Here is a 22261-nt window from a genome sequence, read left to right on the forward strand (position 1 = left end):
GGTGTTTCAAAACTGCTCTTTCAAAAGGAAGGTTCATGTCTGTGAGTTGAATGCACTCATCCCAGGAAGTATCTCAGAATGCTTCTGTGTAGTTGTTATTTGATGACATTTCCTTTTCCATCATCGGCCTCAAAGATCTCGAAATAAACACTTGCAGATTCTACTAAAGGAGTGTTTCAAAACTGTCCTATAGAAAGGAACGTTCAACTTTGTGAGTTGAATGAACTCATCACACAGAAGTTTCTGAGAATGCTTCTGTCTAGTTTTTATGTGAAGATATTTCCTTTTCCAGCATAGGCCTCAGAGCACTCCAAATAAACACTTGCAGATTCTACAAAAGGAGTGTTTCCAAACTGCTCTATCGAAAGGAATGTTCAAGTCCGTGAGTTCAATGCACTCATCACACAGAAGTTTCTGAGAATGCTTCTGTCTTGTTTTTAGGTGAAGATATTTCATTTCCCATCGTAGGCCTCAAAGCGCTCCAAATATCTACTTGCGGACTCTACAAAAAGAGTGTTTCAAAACTGCTCTTTCAAAAGGAAGGTTCAAGTCTGTGAGTTGAATGCACTCATCCCCAGGAAGTATCTCAGAATTCTTCTGTGTAATTTTTATGTGAAGATATTTCCTTTTCCAGCACAGGCCTCAAAGCACTCCAAATAAAAACTTGCAGATACTACAAAAGGAGAGTTTCCAAACTGCTCTATCGAAAGGAATGTTCAAGTCTGTGAGTTGAATGCACTCATCACACAGAAGTTTCTGAGAATGCTTCTGTCTTGTTTTTAGATGAAGATATTTCATTTCCCAGCATAGGCCTCAAAGCGCTCCAAATGTCTACTTGCAGATTCTACAAAAAGAGTGTTTCAAAACTGCTCTTTCGAAAGGAAGGTTCAAGTCTGTGAGTTGAATGCACTCATCACAAGGAAGTTTCTGAGAATGCTTCTGTGTAGTTGTTATTTGAAGACATTTCCTTTTCCATCTTTGGCCTCAAAGCCTCGAAATAAACACTTGCAGATTCTACTAAAGGAGTGTTTCAAATCTGTCATATCGAAAGGAAAGCTCAAGTTTGTGAGTTGAATGAACTCATCACACAGAAGTTTCTGAGAATGCTTCTGTCTACTTTTTATGTGAAGATGTTTCCTTTTCCAGCATAGGCCTCAGAGCGCTCCAAATAAACACTTGCAGATTCTACAAAAGGAGTGTTTCCAAACTGCTCTATCGAAAGGAATGTTCAAGTCTGTGAGTTGAATGCACTCATCACACAGAAGTTTCTGAGAATCCTTCTCTCTTGTTTTTAGATGAAGATATTTCATTTCCCAGCCTAGGCCTCAATGCGCTCCAAATATCTAATTGCAGATTCTACAAAAAGAGTGTTTCAAAACTGCTCTTTCAAAAGGAAGGTTCAAGTCTGTGAGTTGAATGCACTCATCCCAGGAAGTATCTCAGAATGCTTCTGTGTAGCTGTTATTTGATGACACTTCCTTTTCCATCATCGGCCTCAACGATCTCGAAATAAACACTTGCAGATTCTACTAAAGGAGTGTTTCAAAACTGTCCTATCAAAGGGAACGTTCAAGTTTGTGAGTTGAATGAACTCATCACACAGAAGTTTCTGAGAATGCTTCTGTCTAGTTTTTATGTGAAGATATTTCCTTTTCCAGCATAGGCCTCAGAGCGCTCCAAATAAACACTTGCAGATTCTACAAAAGGAATGTTTCCAAACTGCTCTATCGAAAGGAATGTTCAAGTCTTTGAGTTGAATGCACTCATCATACAGAAGTTTCTGAGAATGTTTCTCTCTTGTTTTTAGGTGAAGATATTTCATTTCCCAGCATAGGCTTCAAAGCGCTCCAAATGTCTACTTGCAGATTGTACAAAAAGAGTGTTTCAAACCTGCTCTTTCAAAAGGAAGTTTCAAGTCTGTGAGTTGAAAGCACTCATCGCAAAGAAGTTTCTGAAAATGTTTCCGTCTAGTGATGTGAAGACATTTCCTTTTCCTGCATAGGCCTCAGAGCTCTCCAAATATTCACTTGCAGATTCTACAAAAAGAGTGTTTCAAAACTGCTCTTTCCAAAGGAACGTTCAATTCTGTGAGTTGAACGCAATCATCAGAAAGAGGTTTCTGAGAATGGTTCTATCTAGTTTTCATCTGCATGTATTTCCTTTCCCACTAGATGCCGCCGTTGCTCCAAATATCCACTTGCAGAAATTACAAAAAGAGTGTTTCCAAACTACTCTATCAAAAGTCAGTTTCTGCTCTGTGAGTTGAGTGCACACATCGCAAAGAAGTTTCTGAGAATTCTTCTGTCTAGTTTTTAGCTGAAGATATTTCATTTCCCTGCATAGGCCTCAAAGAGCTCCAAATAACCACCTGCAGATGGTACAAAAAGAGTGTTTCAAAACTCCTCTTTGAAAAGGAACGTTCAAGTCTGTGAGATGAATGCACTCATCTGAAAAAAGATTCTGAGAATGCTTCGATCTACTTTTTAGGTGAAGATATTTCATTTCCCAGCATACGCTTCAAAGCGTTCCAAATATCCACTTGCGGATTCTGCAAAAAGAATGTTTCAAAACTGCTCTTTCAAAAGGAAGTTTCAAGTCTGCGAGTTGAATGCACTCATCACAAAGAAGTTTTTGAGAATGCTTCTGTGTAGTTTTTATTTGAAGACATTTCCTTTTCCAGCATTGGCCTCAAAGCGCTCGAAATAAACACTTGCAGATTCTACAAAAGGAGTGTTTCAAAACTGTCCTATCAAAAGGAAAGTTCAAATCTGTGAGTTGAACGCACTCATCACACAGAAGATTCTGAGAATGCTTCTGTCTAGTTTTTAGGTGAAGATGCTATTTTTCCCAGAATAGGCCCCACTGCGCCCCAAGTATACACTAGCAAGTACTACAAAAAGAGTGTTTCAAAACTGCTCCTTCAATAGAAAGATTCAAGTCTGTGAGTTGAATGCAGTCATCAGAAACAAGTTTCTGAGAATGCTTCTGTCTAGTTCTTATGTGAAGATATTTCCTTTTCCAGCATTGGCCTCAAACAGCTCAAAATGTGCTCTTGCAGATTCTACAAAAAGAGAGTTTCAAAACTCTTCTATCAAAAAGAAGGTTCAACTCTGTGAGTAGAATGCACTAATCACAAAGAATTTTCTGAGAATGCTTCTGTCTAGTTTTTATATGAAGATATTTCCTTTGCCAGCATAGGCCTCAAAGCGCTCCAAATAAACCCTTGCAGATTCTGCAAAAGGAGAGTTTCCAAACTGCTCTATCAAAAGGAATGTTCAAGTCTGTGAGTTGAATACACTCTTCACACAGAAGTTTCTGAGAATGCTTCTTTCTAGTTTTTAGTTACAGGTATTTCATTTCCCAGCATAGGCCTCAAAGCGCTCCAATTATCCACTTGCAGATTCTACAAAGAGTTTGTTTCAAAACTGTTCTTTCAAAAGGAAGGTTCAAGTCCGTGAATTGAATGCACTCATCACACAGAAGTTTCTGAGAATGCTTCTATCTAGTTTTTTGGAGAAGATATTTCATTTCCCAACATAGGCCTCACAGCGCTCCAAATATACACCAGAAGATTCTACAAAAAGAGTGTTTCAAAACTGCTCTTTCAAAAGAAAGGTTCAAGTCTGTGAGTTGAATGCAGTCATCACAGAGAAATTTCTGAGAATCCTTCTGTCTAGTTTTTATGTGAAGATATTTCCTTTTCCAGCATTGGCCTGAAACAGCTACAAATATGCAATTGCAGATTCTACAAAAAGAGAGTTTCAAAACTCTTCCATCAAAAAGAAGGTTCAACTCTGTGAGTAGAATGCACTCATCACATATAAGTTTCTGAGAATGCTTCTGTCTAGTTTTTATGTGAAGATATTTCCTTTTCAAGCATAGACCTCAAAGCGCACTAAATAAACACTTGCAGATTCTACAAAAGTAGTGTTTCCAAACTGCTGTATCGAAAGAAATGTTCAAGTCTGTGAGTTGAATGCACTCATCACACACAAGTTTCTGAGAATGCTTCTGTCTAGTTTTTACGTGAAGATGTTTCCTTTTCCAGCATTGGCCTGAAACATCTTCAAATGTGCACTTGAAGATTCTACGAAAAGAGAGTTTCAAAACTCTTCTATCATAAAGAAGGTTCAACTCTGTGATTAGAATGCACTCATCCCAAAGAAGTTTCTCAGAATGCTTCTGTCTAGTTTTTATGTGAAGATATTTCCTTTTCCAGCATACGCCTCAAAGCGCTCCAAATAAACACTTGCAGGTTCTGCAAAAGGAGTGTTTCCAAACTCCTCTATCAAAAGGAATGTTCAAGTCTGTGAGTTGAATGCACTCATCACATAGAAGTTTCTGAGAATGCCTCTGTCTAGTTTTTAGGTGAAGATATTTCATTTCCCAGCATACGCTTCAAAGCGTTCCAAATATCCACTTGCGGATTCTGCAAAAAGAGTGTTTCAAAACTGCTCTTTCAAAGGGAACGTTCAAGTCTGTGAGTTGAATGCACTCATCACAAAGCAGCTTTTGAGAATGCTTCTGTGTAGTTGTTATTTGAAGACATTTGCTTTTCCACCGTTGGCTTCAATGCGATCGAAATAAACACTTGCAGATTCTACAAAAGGAGTGTTTCAAAACTGTCCTATCCAAAGGAACGTTCAAGGCTGTGAGTTGAATGCACTCATCACACAGATGTTTCTCAGAATGCTTCTGTCTAGTTTTTATTTGAAGATATTTCCTTTTCTAGCATAGGTCTCAAAGCGCTCTAAATAAACACTTGCAGATTCTACAAAAGGAGTGTTTCCAAACTGCTCTATCGACAGGAATGTTCAAGTCTGTCAGTTGAATGCACTCATCACACAGAAGTTTCTGACAATGCTTCTGTCTTGTTTTTAGGTGAGGATATTTCATTTCCCAGCGTAGGCCTCAAAGCGCAACAATTATCTACTTGCAGATTCTACAAAAAGAGTGTTTGAAAACTGCTCTTTCAAAGGGAACGTTCACGTCTGTGAGTTGAATGCACTGATCACACAGAAGTTTCTGAAAATGCTTCTGTCTAGTTTTTATTTGAAGATATTTACTTTTCCAGCATAGGCCTCAAAGTGCTCTAAATAAACACTTGCAGACTCTACAAACGGAGTGTTCCCAAACTGCTCTATCGAAAGGAATGTTCAAGTCTGTGAGTTGAATGCACTCATCACACAGAAGTTTCTGAGAATGCTTCTCTCTTGTTTTTAGGTGAAGATATTTCATTTCCCAGCATAGACCTCAAAGCTCTCCAAGTATACACTAGCAGAGTCTACAAAAACCGTGTATCAAAACTGCTCCTTCGAAAGAAAAGTTCAAGTCTGTGAGTTGAATGCACTCATCACAAAGAAGTTTCTGAGAATGCTTCTATCTAGTTTTTACGTGAAGATATTTGCTTTTCCAGCTTTGGCCTCAAACAGCTCCAAATGTTCACTTGCAGATTCTACAAAAAGAGAGTTTCAAAACTCTTCTATCAAAAAGAAGGTTCAACTCTGTGAGTAGAATACACGCATCCCAAAGAAGTTTCTCAGAATGCTTCTGTCTAGTTTTTATGTGAAGATATTTCCTTTTCCAGCATACGCCTCAAAGCGCTCCAAATAAACCCTTGCAGATTCTGCAAAAGGAGTGTTTCCAAACTGCTCTATCAAAAGGAATGTTCAAGTCGGTGAGTTGAATGCTCTCATCACACAGAAATTTCTGAGAATGCCTCTGTCTAGTTTTTAGGTGAAGACATTTCATTTCCCAGCATACGCTTGAAAGCGTTCCAAATATCCACTTGCGGATTCTGCAAAAAGAGTGCTTCAGAACTGCTCTTTCAAAAGGAACGTTGAGGTCTGTGAGTTGAATGCATTCATCACAAAGAAGTTTTTGAGAATGCTTCTGTGTAGTAGTTATTTGAACACATTTCCTTTTCCACCGTTGGCCTCAAGGCGCTCGAAATGAATACTTGCAGATTCTACAAAACGAGTGTTTCAAAACTGTCCTATCAAAAGGAACGTTCGAGTACGCGAGTTGAATGCCCTCATGACACAGAGGTTTCTGAGAATGCTTCTGTCTTGTTTTTAGGTGAAGATATTTCATTTCCCAGGATAGGCCTGAAAGCGTTCCAAATATCTACTTGAAGATTCTATAAAAAGAGTGTTTCAAAACTGCTCTTTCAAAAGGAACGTTCAAGTCTGTGAGTTGAATGCACTCATCACACAGAAGTTTCTGAAAATGCTTCTGTGTAGTTTTTATGTGAAGATATTTCCTTTTCCAGCATAGGCCTCAAAGCGCTCGAAATAAACACTTGCAGATTCTACAAAAGGAGTGTTTCCAAACTGTTCTATCGAAAGGAATGTTCAAGTCTGTCATTTGAATGCACTCATCACACAGAAGTTTCTGAGAATGCTTCTCTCTTGTTTTTAGGTGAAGATATTTCATTTCCCAGCAGAGGCCTTACAGCGCTCCAAGTATACAATAGCAGATTCTACAAAAAGCGTGTTTCAGAACTGCTCCTTCAAAACAAAGGTTCATGCCTTTGAGGTGAATGCACTCATCATAAACAAGTTTCTGAGAATGCTTCTGTCCAGTTTTAACGTGAAGATATTTCCTTTTCCAGCCTTGGCCTCAAACAGCTCCAAATGTGCAATTACAGATTCTACAAAAAGAGGGTTTCAGAACTCTTCCATCAAAAAGAAGGTTCAACTCTATGAGTAGAATGCACTCAACCCAAAGAAGTTTCTCAGAATGCTTCTTTCTAGTTTTTATGTGAAGATATTTCCTTTTCCAGCATACACCTCAAAGCGCTCCAAATAAACCGTTGCAGATTCTGCAAAAGGAGTATTTCGAAACTGCTCTATCAAAAATAATGATCAAGTCTGTGAGTTGAATGCTCTCATCACACAGAAGTTTCTGAGAATGCCTCTGTCTAGTTTTTAGGTGAAGATATTTCATTTCCTAGCATACGCTTCAAAGCGTTCCAAATATCCATTTGCGGATTCTGCAAAAAGAGTGTTTCAGAACTGCTCTTTCAAAAGGAACATTCAAGTCTGTTAGTTGAATGCACTCATCACAAAGAAGTTTTTGAGAATTCTTCTGTGTAGTTGTTATTTGAAGACATTTCCTTTTCCAACGTTGGCCTCAAAGCGCTCCAAATAAACACTTTCAGATTCTACTAAAGGAGTGTTTCAAAACTGTCCTATCAAAAGGAACGTTCAAGTCTCTGAGTTGAATGCACTCATCACACAGAAGTTTCTGACAATGCTTCTGTGTAGTTTTTATGAGAAGTTATTTCCTTTTCCAGTATAGGCATCAAAGCGCTCCAATTAAACACTTGCAGACTCTACAAAAGGAGTGTTTCCAAACTGCTCTATCGAAAGGAATGTTCAAGTCTGTGAGTTGAATGCACTCATCACAAAGAATTTTTTGAGAATGCTTCTGTGCAGTTGTTATTTGTAGACATTTCGTTTTCCAAAGTTGGCCTCAAAGCGCTCGAAATAAACACTTGCAGATTCTACAAAAGGAGTTTTTCAAAACAGACCTATCAAAAGGAAAGTTCAAGGCTGTGAGTTGAATGCACTCATCACACAGAAGTTTCTCAGAATGCTTCTGTGTAGTTTTTATGTGAAGATATTTCCTTTTCCAGCATAGGTCTCAAAGCGCTCCAAATAAACACTTGCAGATTCTACAAAAGGAGTGTTTCCAAACTGCTCTTTCAAAAGGAATGTTCAAGTCTGTGAGTTGAATGCACTCATCCCACAGAAGTTTCTGAGAATGCTTCTGTCTTGTATTGAGGTGAAGATATTTCATTTCCCAGCATAGGCCTCAAAACTCTCCAAATATCTACTTGCAGATTCCACAAAAAGAGTGTTTCAAAACTGCTCTTCCAAAAGGAACGTTCAATTCTGTGAGTTGAATGCACTCATCACAAAGAAGTTTTTGAGAATGCTTCTGTGTAGTTGTTATTTGAAGACATTTCCTTTTCCACCAGTGGCCTCAAAGAGCTCAAAATAAACACTTGCAGATTCTACAAAAGGAGTGTTTCAAAGCTGTCCTGTCAAAAGGAAAGTTCAAGTCTGTCAGTTGAATGAAGTCATCATACAGAAGTTTCTGAGAATGCTTCTGTCTAGTTTTTATGTGAAGATATTTCCTTTTCCAGCATAGGTCTCAAGGCGCTCCAAATAAACACTTGCAGATTCTACAACAGGAGTGTTTCCAAACTACTCTATCGAAAGGAATGTTCAAGTCTGTGAGTTGAATGCACTCATCTCGCAGAAGTTTCTGAGAATGCTTCTATCTTGTTTTTAGGTAAAGATATTTCATTTGCAGCATAGGCCTCAAAGCGCTCCAAATATCTCCTTGCAGATTCCACAAAAAGAGTGTTTCAAAACTGCTCTTACAAAAGGAACGTTCAGGTCTCTGAGTTGAATGCACTCATCACACAGAAGTTTCTGAGAATGCCTCTGTCTAGTTTTTATTAGAAGTTATTTCCTTTTCCAGCATAGGCATCAAAGCGCTCCAAATAAACCCTTGCAGATCCTACAAAAGGAGTGTTTCCAATCTGCTCTATTGAAAGGAACGTTCAAATCTGTGAGTTGAATGCTCTCATCACACAGAGGTTTCTGAGAATGCCTCTGTCTAGTTTTTAGGTGAAGATATTTCATTTCCCATCATACGCATCATAGCGTTCCAAATATCCACTTGCGGATTCTGCAAAAAGAGTGTTTCAGAACTGCTCTTTCAAAAGGATCGTTCAATTCTGTGAGTTGAATGCACTCATCAAAAGAAGTTTTTGGGAATGCTTCTGTGTAGTTGTTATTTAAAGACATTCCCTTTTCTACCGTTGGCCTCAAAGCGCTCGAAATAAACACTTGCAGATTCTACAAAAGGAGTGTTTCAAAACTGTCCTATCAAAAGCAACGTTCAAGACTCTGAGTTGAATGCACTCGTCACACAGAAGTTTCTCAGAATGCTTCTGTGTAGTTTTTATGTGAAGATATTTCCTTTTCCAGCATAGGTCTCTTCGCGCGACAAATAAACACTTGCAGATTCTACAAAAGGATTGTTTCCAAACTGCTCTATAGAAAGGAATGTTCAAGTCTGTGAGTTGAATGCACTCATCACACAGAAGTTTCTGAGAATGCTTCTGTCTTGTTTTTAGGTGAAGATATTTCATTTCCCAGCATAGGCCTCAAAGCGCTCCAAATATCTACTTGCAGATTCCACAAAAAGAGTGTTGCAAAACTGCTCTTTCAAAAGGAACGTTCAAGTCTGTGAGTTGAATGCACTTATCCAAAGAAGTTTCTGAAAATGCTTCTGTCTAGTGTTTATTTGAAGATATTTACTTTTCCAGCATAGGCCTCAAAGCGCTCTAAATAAACACTTGCAGATTCTACAAAAGGAGGGTTTCGAAACTGCTCTATCGACAGGAATGTTCAAGTCTGTGAGTTGAATGCACTCACCACACAGAAGTTACTGAGAATGCCTCTGTCTTGTTTTTAGGTGAGGATATTTCATTTCCCAACAAAGTCCTCACAGCGCTCCAAGTATACACTAGCAGATTCTCCAAAAAGCGTGTTTGAAAACTGCTCCTTCAAAAGAAAGCTTCAAGTCTGTGAGTTGAATGCATGCATCACAAACAAGTTTCTGAGAATGCTTCTGTCTGGTTTTTACGTGAAGATATATCCTTTTCCAGCATTGGCCTGAAACATCTCCAATGTGCACTTGAAGATTCTACGAAAAGAGAGTTTCAAAACTCTTCTATCATAAAGAAGGTTCAACTCTGTGAGTAGAATGCACTCACCTGAAAGAAGTTTCTCAGAATGCTTCTGTCTAGTTTTTATGTGAAGATACTTCCTTTTCCAGCATACGCCTCAAAGCGCTCCAAATAAACACTTGCAGATTCTGCAAAAGGAGTGTTTCCAAACTGCTCTATCAAAAGGAATGTTCAAGTCTGTGAGTTGAATGCACTCATCACACAGAAGTTTCTGAGAATGCCTCTGTCTAGTTTTTAGGTGAAGATATTTCATTTCCTAGCATACGCTTGAAAGCGTTCCCAATATCCACTTGCGGATTCTGCAAAAAGAGTTTTTCAGAACTGCTCTTTCAAAGCGAACGTTCAAGTCTGGGAGTTGAATGCACTCATCACAAAGAAGCTTTTTAGAATGCTTCTGTGTAGTTGTTATTTGAAGACATTTCCTTTCCCACAGTTGGCTTCAAAGCGCTCGAAATAAACACTTGCAGATTCTACAAAAGGAGAGTTTCAAAACTGTCCTATCAAAAGGAACGTTCAAGTCTCTGAGTTGAATGCACTCATCACACAGAAGTTTCTGAGAATGCTTCTGTCTAGTTTTTATGTGAAGATATTTCCTTTTCCAGCATAGGCCTCTGAGCGCTCCAAATAAACACTTGCAGATTCTACAAAAGGAGTGTTTCCAAACTGTTCTATCGAAAGGAATGTTCAAGTCTGTGAGTTGAATGCACTCATCACACAGAAGTTCCTGAGAATGATTCTCTCTTGTTTTTAGGTGAAGATATTTCATTTCCCAGCATAGGCCTCTTAGCGCTCCAAATATCTACTTGCACATTCTACAAAAAGAGTGTTTCAAAACTGCCCTTTCAAAAGGAAGGTTCAAGTCTGTGAGTTGAATGCACTCATCACCAAGGAGTATCTCAGAATGCTTCTGTGTAGTTTTTATGTGAAGATATTTCCTTTTCCAGCATAGGCCTCAAAGCACTCCAAATAAACACTTGCAGATTCTACAAAAGGAGTGTTTCCAAACTGCTGTATCGAAAGGAATGTTCAAGTCTGTGAGTTGAATGCACTCATCACACAGAAGTTTCTGAGAATGTTTCTCTCTTGTTTTTAGGTGAAGATATTTCTTTTCCCAGCATAGGCCACAAAGCGCTCCAAATGTCTACTTGCAGATTCTACAAAAAGAGTGTTTCAAAACTGCTCTTTCCAAAGGAAGGTTCAAGTCTGTGAGTTGAATGCACTCATCACACAGAAGTTTCTGAGAATGCTTCTCTCTTGTTTTTAGATGAGGATATTTCATTTCCCAGCATAGGCCTCAATGCGCTCCAAATATCTAATTGCAGATTCTACAAAAAGAGTGTTTCAAAACTGCTCTTTTAAAAGGAAGGTTCAAGTCTGTGAGTTGAATGCACTCATCCCCAGGAAGTATCTCAGAATTCTTCTGTGTAGTTTTTATGTGAAGATATTTCCTTTTCCAGCAAGGCCTCAAAGCACTCCAAATAAACACTTGCAGATTCTACAAAAGGAGAGTTTCCAAACTGCTCTATTGAAAGGAATGTTCAAGTCTGTGAATTGAATGCACTCATCACCAGGAAGTATCTCAGAATGCTTCTGTGTAGTTGTCATTTGATGACATTTCCTTTTCCATCATCGGCCTCAAAGATTTCGAAATAAACACTTGCAGATTCTACTAAAGGAGTGTTTCAAAACTGTCCCATCAAAGGGAACTTTCAAATTTCTGAGTTGAATGCACTCATCACACAGAAGTCTCTGATAATGTTTCTCTCTTGTTTTTAGGTGAAGATATTTCATTTCCCAGCATAGGCCTCAAAGCGCTCCAAATGTCTACTTGCAGATTCTACAAAAAGAGTGTTTCAAAACTGCTCTTTCAAAAGGAAGGTTCAAGTCTGCGAGTTGAATGCACTCATCACCAAGAAGTATCTCAGAATTCTTCTGTGTAGTTTTTATGTGAAGATATTTCCTTTTCCAGCATAGGCCTCAAAGCACTCCAAATAAACACTTGCAGATTCTACAAAAGGAGCGTTTCCAAACTGCTCTATTGAAAGGAATGTTCAAGTCCGTGAGTTGAATGCACTCATCACACAGAAGTTTCTGAGAATGCTTCTCTCTTTTTTTTAGGTGAAGATATTTCATTTCCCAGCATAGTCCTCAAAGCGCTCCAAATATCTAATTGCAGTTTCTACAAAAAGAGGGTTTCAAAACTGCTCTTTCAAAACGAAGGTTCACCTCTGTGAGTTGAATGCACTCATCACAAAGTAGTTTCTGAGAATGCTTCTGTGTAGTTGTTAATTGAAGACATTTCCTTTTCCATCATTGGCCTCAAAGGGCTCGAAATAAACACTTGCAGATTCTACTAAAGGAGTGTTTCAAAACTGTCCTATAGAAAGGAACGTTCAACTTTGTGAGTTTAATGAACTCATCACACAGAAGTTTCTGAGAATGCTTCTGTCTAGTTTTTATGTGAAGATATTTCCTTTTCCAGCATTGGCCTCAGAGCGCTCCAAATAAACACTTGCAGATTCTACAAAAGGAGTGTTTCCAAACTGCTCTATGGAAAGGAATGTTCAAGTCCGTGAGTTCAATGCACTCATCACACAGAAGTTTCTGAGAATGCTTCTGTCTTGTTTTTAGGTGAAGATATTTCATTTCCCATCGTAGGCCTCAAAGCGCTCCAAATATCTACATGCGGATTCTACAAAAAGAGTGTTTCAAAACTGCTCTTTCAAAAGGAAGTTTCAAGTCTGTGAGTTGAATGCACTCATCACCAGGAAGTATCTCAGAATTCTTCTGCGTAGTTTTTATGTGAAGATATTTCCTTTTCCAGCATAGGCCTCAAAGCACTCCAAATAAACACTTGCAGATTCTACAAAAGGAGAGTTTCCAAACTGCTCTATCGAAAGGAATGTTCAAGTCTGTGAGTTGAATGCACTCATCTCAAAGAAGTTTCTGAGAATGCTTCTCTCTTGTCTTTAGGTGAAGATATTTCATTTCCCAGCATAGGCCTCAAAGCGCTCCAAAGGTCTACTTGCAGATTCTACAAAAAGAGTGTTTCAAAACTGCTCTTTCAAAAGGAAGGTTCAAGTCTGTGAGTTGAATGCACTCATCACAAAGAAGTTTCTGAGAATGCTTCTGCGTAGTTGTTATTTGAAGACATTTCCATCGTTGGCCTCAAAGGGCTCGAAATAAACACTTGCAGATTCTACTAAAAGAGTGTTTCAAAACTGTCCTATCAAAAGGAAAGTTCAAGTTTGAGAGTTGAATGAGCTCATCACACAGAAGTTTCTGAGAATGCTTCTCTCTAGTTTTTATGTGAAGATATTTCCTTTTCCAGCATAGGCCTCTGAGCTCTCCAAATAAACACTTGCAGATTCTACAAAAGGAGTGTTTCCAAACTGCTCTATCGAAAGGAATGTTCAAGTCTGTGAGTTGAATGCACTCATCACACAGAAGTTTCTGAGAATGCTTCTCTCTTGTTTTTAGATGAAGATGTTTCATTTCCCAGCGTAGGCCTCAATGCGCTCCAAATATCTAATTGCAGATTCTACAAAAAGGGTGTTTCAAAACTGCTCTTTCAAAAGGAAGGTTCATGTCTGTGAGTTGAATGCACTCATCCCAGGAAGTATCTCAGAATGCTTCTGTGTAGTTGTTATTTGATGACATTTCCTTTTCCATCATCGGCCTCAAAGATCTCGAAATAAACACTTGCAGATTCTACTAAAGGAGTGTTTCAAAACTGTCCTATAGAAAGGAACGTTCAACTTTGTGAGTTGAATGAACTCATCACACAGAAGTTTCTGAGAATGCTTCTGTCTAGTTTTTATGTGAAGATATTTCCTTTTCCAGCATAGGCCTCAGAGCGCTCCAAATAAACACTTGCAGATTCTACAAAAGGAGTGTTTCCAAACTGCTCTATCGAAAGGAATGTTCAAGTCCGTGAGTTCAATGCACTCATCACACAGAAGTTTCTGAGAATGCTTCTGTCTTGTTTTTAGGTGAAGATATTTCATTTCCCATCGTAGGCCTCAAAGCGCTCCAAATATCTACTTGCGGACTCTACAAAAAGAGTATTTCAAAACTGCTCTTTCAAAAGGAAGGTTCAAGTCTGTGAGTTGAATGCACTCATCCCCAGGAAGTATCTCAGAATTCTTCTGTGTAATTTTTATGTGAAGATATTTCCTTTTCCAGCACAGGCCTCAAAGCACTCCAAATAAAAACTTGCAGATACTACAAAAGGAGAGTTTCCAAACTGCTCTATCGAAAGGAATGTTCAAGTCTGTGAGTTGAATGCACTCATCACACAGAAGTTTCTGAGAATGCTTCTGTCTTGTTTTTAGATGAAGATATTTCATTTCCCAGCATAGGCCTCAAAGCGCTCCAAATGTCTACTTGCAGATTCTACAAAAAGAGTGTTTCAAAACTGCTCTTTCAAAAGGAAGGTTCAAGTCTGTGAGTTGAATGCACTCATCACAAGGAAGTTTCTGAGAATGCTTCTGTGTAGTTGTTATTTGAAGACATTTCCTTTTCCATCTTTGGCCTCAAAGCCTCGAAATAAACACTTGCAGATTCTACTAAAGGAGTGTTTCAAATCTGTCATATCGAAAGGAAAGCTCAAGTTTGTGAGTTGAATGAACTCATCACACAGAAGTTTCTGAGAATGCTTCTGTCTAGTTTTTATGTGAAGATATTTCCTTTTCCAGCATAGGCCTCAGAACGCTCCAAATAAACACTTGCAGATTCTACAAAAGGAGTGTTTCCAAACTGCTCTATGGAAAGGAATGTTCAAGTCCGTGAGTTCAATGCACTCATCACACAGAAGTTTCTGAGAATGCTTCTGTCTTGTTTTTAGGTGAAGATATTTCATTTCCCATCGTAGGCCTCAAAGCGCTCCAAATATCTACTTGCGGATTCTACAAAAAGAGTGTTTCAAAACTGCTCTTTCAAAAGGAAGGTTCAAGTCTGTGAGTTGAACGCACTCATCACCAGGAAGTATCTCAGAATGCTTCTACGTAGTTTTTATGTGAAGATATTTCCTTTTCCAGCGTAGGCCTCAAAGCACTCCAAGTAAACACTTGCAGAGTCTGCAAAAGGAGAGTTTCCAAACTGCTCTATTGAAAGGAATTTTCAAGTCTGTGAGTTGAATGCACTCATCACAAAGAAGTTTCTGAGAATGCTTCTCTCTTGTCTTTAGGTGAAGATATTTCATTTCCCAGCATAGGCCTCAAAGCGCTCCAAATGTCTACTTGCAGATTCTACAAAAAGAGTGTTTCAAAACTGCTCTTTCAAAAGGAAGGTTCATGTCTGTGAGTTGAATGAACTCATCACAAAGAAGTTTCTCAGAATGCGTCTGTGTAGTTGTTATTTGAAGACATTTTCTTTTCCATCGTTTTCCTCAAAGGGCCCGAAATAAACACTTGCAGATTCTACTAAAAGAGTGGTTCAAAACTGTCCTACCAAAAGGAACGTTCAACTTTGAGAGTTGAATGAGCTCATCACACAGAAGTTTCTGAGAATGCTTCTGTCTAGTTTTTATGTGAAGATATTTCCTTTTCCAGCATAGGCCTCTGAGCGCTCCAAATAAACACTTGCAGATTCTACAAAAGGAGTGTTTCCAAACTGCTCTATCGAAAGGAGTGTTCAAGTCTGTGAGTTGAATGCACTCATCACACAGAAGTTTCTGAGAATGCTTCTCTATTGTTTTTCATGAAGATATTTCATTTCCCAGCATTGGCCTCAAAGCGCTCCAAATATCTACATGCACATTCTACAAAAAGAGTGTTTCAAAACTGCTCTTTCAAAAGGCAGGTTCAAGTCTGTGAGTTGAATGCACTCATCACCAAGTGGTATCTCAGAATGCTTCTGTGTAGTTTTTATGTGAAGATATTTCCTTTTCCAGCATAGGCCTCAAAGCACTCCAAATAAACACTGGCAGATTCTACAAAAGGAGTGTTTCCAAACTGCTCTATCAAAAGGAATGTTCAAGTCTGTGAGTTGAATGCACTCATCACACAGAAGTTTCTGAGAATGCTTCTATCTTGTTTTTAGGTGAAGATATTTCATTTCCCAGCATACGCCTCAAAGCGCTCCAAATATCAAATTGCAGTTTCTACAAAAAGAGTGTTTCAAAACTGCTCTTTCGAAACGAAGGTTCATCTCTGTGAGTTGAATGCACTCATCATAAAGAAGTTTCTGAGAATGCTTCTGTGTAGTTGTTATTTGAAGACATTTCCTTTTCCATCATTGGCCTCAAAGGGCTCGAAATAAACACGTGCAGATTCTACTAAAGGAGTATTTCAAAACTGTCCTATAGAAGGGAACGTTCAACTTTGTGAGTTGAATGAACTCATCACACAGAAGTTTCTGAGTATGCTTCTGTCTAGTTTTTATGTGAAGATATTTCCTTTTCCAGCATAGGCCTCTGAGCGCTCCTAATAAACACTTGCAGATTCTACAAAAGGAGTGTTTCCAAACTGCTCTATCGAAAGGAATGTTCAAGTCTGTGAGTTGAATGCACTCATCACACAGAAGTTTCTGAGAATGCTTCTCTCTTGTTTTTAGGTGAAGATATTTCATTTCCCAGCATAGGCCTCAAAGCGCTCTAAATATCTACTTGCACATTCTACAAAAAGAGTGTTTCAAAACTGCTCTTTCAAAAGGAAGGTTCAAGTCTGTGAGTTGAATGCACTCATCACCAAGGGGTATCTCAGAATGCTTCTGTGTAGTTTTTATGTGAAGATATTTCCTTTTCCAGCATAGGCCTCAAAGCACTCCAAATAAACACTTGCAGATTCTACAAAAGGAGTGTTTCCAAACTGCTCTATCGAAAGGAATGTTCAAGTCTGTGAGTTGAATGCACTCATCACACAGAAGTTTCTGAGAATGTTTCTCTCTTTTTTTTAGGTGAAGACATTTCTTTTCCCAGCATAGGCCACAAAGCGCTCCAAATGTCTACTTGCAGATTCTACAAAAAGAGTGTTTCAAAACTGCTCTTTCAAAAGGAAGGTTCAAGTCTGTGAGTTGAATGCACTCATCTCACAGAAGTTTCTGAGAATGCTTCTCTCTTGTTTTTAGATGAGGATATTTCATTTCCCAGCATAGGCCTCAATGCGCTCCAAATATCTAATTGCAGATTCTACAAAAAGAGTGTTTCAAAACTGCTCTTTTAAAAGGAAGGTTCAAGTCTGTGAGTTGAATGCGCTCATCCCCAGGAAGTATCTCAGAATTCTTCTGTGTAGTTTTTATGTGAAGATATTTCCTTTTCCAGCAAGGCCTCAAAGCACTCCAAATAAACACTTGCAGATTCTACAAAAGGAGAGTTTCCAAACTGCTCTATTGAAAGGAATGTTCAAGTCTGTGAATTGAATGCACTCATCACCAGGAAGTATCTCAGAATGCTTCTGTGTAGTTGTCATTTGATGACATTTCCTTTTCCATCATCGGCCTCAAAGATTTCGAAATAAGCACTTGCAGATTCTACTAAAGGAGTGTTTCAAAACTGTCCCATCAAAGGGAACTTTCAAATTTCTGAGTTGAATGCACTCATCACACAGAAGTCTCTGAGAATGTTTCTCTCTTGTTTTTAGGTGAAGATATTTCATTTCCCAGCATAGGCCTCAAAGCGCTCCAAATGTCTACTTGCAGATTCTACAAAAAGAGTGTTTCAAAACTGCTCTTTCAAAAGGAAGGTTCAAGTCTGCGAGTTGAATGCACTCATCACCAAGAAGTATCTCAGAATTCTTCTGTGTAGTTTTTATGTGAAGATATTTCCTTTTCCAGCATAGGCCTCAAAGCACTCCAAATAAACACTTGCAGATTCTACAAAAGGAGCGTTTCCAAACTGCTCTATCGAAAGGAATGTTCAAGTCCGTGAGTTGAATGCACTCATCACACAGAAGTTTCTGAGAATGCTTCTCTCTTGTTTTTAGGTGAAGATATTTCATTTCCCAGCATAGTCCTCAAAGCGCTCCAAATATCTAATTGCAGTTTCTACAAAAAGAGGGTTTCAAAACTGCTCTTTCAAAACGAAGGTTCACCTCTGTGAGTTGAATGCACTCATCACAAAGTAGTTTCTGAGAATGCTTCTGTGTAGTTGTTATTTGAAGACATTTCCTTTTCCATCATTGGCCTCAAAGGGCTCGAAATAAACACTTGCAGATTCTACTAAAGGAGTGTTTCAAAACTGTCCTATAGAAAGGAACGTTCAACTTTGTGAGTTTAATGAACTCATCACACAGAAGTTTCTGAGAATGCTTCTGTCTAGTTTTTATGTGAAGATATTTCCTTTTCCAGCATTGGCCTCAGAGCGCTCCAAATAAACACTTGCAGATTCTACAAAAGGAGTGTTTCCAAACTGCTCTATGGAAAGGAATGTTCAAGTCCGTGAGTTCAATGCACTCATCACACAGAAGTTTCTGAGAATGCTTCTGTCTTGTTTTTAGGTGAAGATATTTCATTTCCCATCGTAGGCCTCAAAGCGCTCCAAATATCTACATGCGGATTCTACAAAAAGAGTGTTTCAAAACTGCTCTTTCAAAAGGAAGTTTCAAGTCTGTGAGTTGAATGCACTCATCACCAGGAAGTATCTCAGAATTCTTCTGCGTAGTTTTTATGTGAAGATATTTCCTTTTCCAGCATAGGCCTCAAAGCACTCCAAATAAACACTTGCAGATTCTACAAAAGGAGAGTTTCCAAACTGCTCTATCGAAAGGAATGTTCAAGTCTGTGAGTTGAATGCACTCATCTCAAAGAAGTTTCTGAGAATGCTTCTCTCTTGTCTTTAGGTGAAGATATTTCATTTCCCAGCATAGGCCTCAAAGCGCTCCAAATGTCTACTTGCAGATTCTACAAAAAGAGTGTTTCAAAACTGCTCTTTCAAAAGGAAGGTTCAAGTCTGTGAGTTGAATGCACTCATCACAAAGAAGTTTCTGAGAATGCTTCTGCGTAGTTGTTATTTGAAGACATTTCCATCGTTGGCCTCAAAGGGCTCGAAATAAACACTTGCAGATTCTACTAAAAGAGTGTTTCAAAACTGTCCTATCAAAAGGAAAGTTCAAGTTTGAGAGTTGAATGAGCTCATCACACAGAAGTTTCTGAGAATGCTTCTCTCTAGTTTTTATGTGAAGATATTTCCTTTTCCAGCATAGGCCTCTGAGCTCTCCAAATAAACACTTGCAGATTCTACAAAAGGAGTGTTTCCAAACTGCTCTATCGAAAGGAATGTTCAAGTCTGTGAGTTGAATGCACTCATCACACAGAAGTTTCTGAGAATGCTTCTCTCTTGTTTTTAGATGAAGATATTACATTTCCCAGCGTAGGCCTCAATGCGCTCCAAATATCTAATTGCAGATTCTACAAAAAGGGTGTTTCAAAACTGCTCTTTCAAAAGGAAGGGTCATGTCTGTGAGTTGAATGCACTCATCCCAGGAAGTATCTCAGAATGCTTCTGTGTAGTTGTTATTTGATGACATTTCCTTTTCCATCATCGGCCTCAAAGATCTCGAAATAAACACTTGCAGATTCTACTAAAGGAGTGTTTCAAAACTGTCCTATAGAAAGGAACGTTCAACTTTGTGAGTTGAATGAACTCATCACACAGAAGTTTCTGAGAATGCTTCTGTCTAGTTTTTATGTGAAGATATTTCCTTTTCCAGCATAGGCCTCAGAGCGCTCCAAATAAACACTTGCAGATTCTACAAAAGGAGTGTTTCCAAACTGCTCTATCGAAAGGAATGTTCAAGTCCGTGAGTTCAATGCACTCATCACACAGAAGTTTCTGAGAATGCTTCTGTCTTGTTTTTAGGTGAAGATATTTCATTTCCCATCGTAGGCCTCAAAGCGCTCCAAATATCTACTTGCGGACTCTACAAAAAGAGTATTTCAAAACTGCTCTTTCAAAAGGAAGGTTCAAGTCTGTGAGTTGAATGCACTCATCCCCAGGAAGTATCTCAGAATTCTTCTGTGTAATTTTTATGTGAAGATATTTCCTTTTCCAGCACAGGCCTCAAAGCACTCCAAATAAAAACTTGCAGATACTACAAAAGGAGAGTTTCCAAACTGCTCTATCGAAAGGAATGTTCAAGTCTGTGAGTTGAATGCACTCATCACACAGAAGTTTCTGAGAATGCTTCTGTCTTGTTTTTAGATGAAGATATTTCATTTCCCAGCATAGGCCTCAAAGCGCTCCAAATGTCTACTTGCAGATTCTACAAAAAGAGTGTTTCAAAACTGCTCTTTCAAAAGGAAGGTTCAAGTCTGTGAGTTGAATGCACTCATCACAAGGAAGTTTCTGAGAATGCTTCTGTGTAGTTGTTATTTGAAGACATTTCCTTTTCCATCTTTGGCCTCAAAGCCTCGAAATAAACACTTGCAGATTCTACTAAAGGAGTGTTTCAAATCTGTCATATCGAAAGGAAAGCTCAAGTTTGTGAGTTGAATGAACTCATCACACAGAAGTTTCTGAGAATGCTTCTGTCTACTTTTTATGTGAAGATGTTTCCTTTTCCAGCATAGGCCTCAGAGCGCTCCAAATAAACACTTGCAGATTCTACAAAAGGAGTGTTTCCAAACTGCTCTATCGAAAGGAATGTTCAATTCTGTGAGTTGAGTGCACTCATCACACAGAAGTTTCTGAGAATCCTTCTCTCTTGTTTTTAGATGAAGATATTTCATTTCCCAGCCTAGGCCTCAATGCGCTCCAAATATCTAATTGCAGATTCTACAAAAAGAGTGTTTCAAAACTGCTCTTTCAAAAGGAAGGTTCAAGTCCGTGAGTTGAATGCACTCATCCCAGGAAGTATCTCAGAATGCTTCTGTGTAGCTGTTATTTGATGACACTTCCTTTTCCATCATCGGCCTCAACGATCTCGAAATAAACACTTGCAGATTCTACTAAAGGAGTGTTTCAAAACTGTCCTATCAAAGGGAACGTTCAAGTTTGTGAGTTGAATGAACTCATCACACAGAAGTTTCTGAGAATGCTTCTGTCTTGTTTTTATGTGAAGATATTTCCTTTTCCAGCATAGGCCTCAGAGCGCTCCAAATAAACACTTGCAGATTCTACAAAAGGAATGTTTCCAAACTGCTCTATCGAAAGGAATGTTCAAGTCTTTGAGTTGAATGCACTCATCATACAGAAGTTTCTGAGAATGTTTCTCTCTTGTTTTTAGGGGAAGATATTTCATTTCCCAGCATAGGCTTCAAAGCGCTCCAAATGTCTACTTGCAGATTGTACAAAAAGAGTGTTTCAAACCTGCTCTTTCAAAAGGAAGTTTCAAGTCTGTGAGTTGAAAGCACTCATCGCAAAGAAGTTTCTGAAAATGTTTCCGTCTAGTGATGTGAAGACATTTCCTTTTCCTGCATAGGCCTCAGAGCTCTCCAAATATTCACTTGCAGATTCTACAAAAAGAGTGTTTCAAAACTGCTCTCTCCAAAGGAACGTTCAATTCTGTGAGTTGAACGCAATCATCAGAAAGAGGTTTCTGAGAATGGTTCTATCTAGTTTTCATCTGCATGTATTTCCTTTCCCACTAGATGCCGCCGTTGCTCCAAATATCCACTTGCAGAAATTACAAAAAGAGTGTGTCCAAACTACTCTATCAAAAGTCAGTTTCTGCTCTGTGAGTTGAGTGCACACATCGCAAAGAAGTTTCTGAGAATTCTTCTGTCTAGTTTTTAGCTGAAGATATTTCATTTCCCTGCATAGGCCTCAAAGAGCTCCAAATAACCACCTGCAGATGGTACAAAAAGAGTGTTTCAAAACTCCTCTTTGAAAAGGAACGTTCAAGTCTGTGAGATGAATGCACTCATCTGAAAAAAGATTCTGAGAATGCTTCGGTCTACTTTTTAGGTGAAGATATTTCATTTCCCAGCATACGCTTCAAAGCGTTCCAAATATCCACTTGCGTATTCTGCAAAAAGAATGTTTCAAAACTGCTCTTTCAAAAGGAAGTTTCATGTCTGCGAGTTGAATGCACTCATCACAAAGAAGTTTTTGAGATTGCTTCTGTGTAGTTTTTATTTGAAGACATTTCCTTTTCCAGCATTGGCCTCAAAGCGCTCGAAATAAACACTTGCAGATTCTACAAAAGGAGTGTTTCAAAACTGTCCTATCAAAAGGAAAGTTCAAATCTGTGAGTTGAACGCACTCATCACACAGAAGATTCTGAGAATGCTTCTGTCTAGTTTTTAGGTGAAGATGCTATTTTTCCCAGAATAGGCCCCACTGCGCCCCAAGTATACACTAGCAAGTACTACAAAAAGAGTGTTTCAAAACTGCTCCTTCAATAGAAAGATTCAAGTCTGTGAGTTGAATGCACTCATCAGAAACAAGTTTCTGAGAATGCTTCTGTCTAGTTCTTATGTGAAGATATTTCCTTTTCCAGCATTGGCCTCAAACAGCTCAAAATGTGCTTTTGCAGATTCTACAAAAAGAGAGTTTCAAAACTCTTCTATCAAAAAGAAGGTTCAACTCTGTGAGTAGAATGCACTAATCACAAA

This window comes from Pongo pygmaeus, chromosome 1, assembly GCF_028885625.2.
Source record: "Pongo pygmaeus isolate AG05252 chromosome 1, NHGRI_mPonPyg2-v2.0_pri, whole genome shotgun sequence".
Taxonomy (NCBI): Eukaryota; Metazoa; Chordata; class Mammalia; order Primates; family Hominidae; genus Pongo; species Pongo pygmaeus.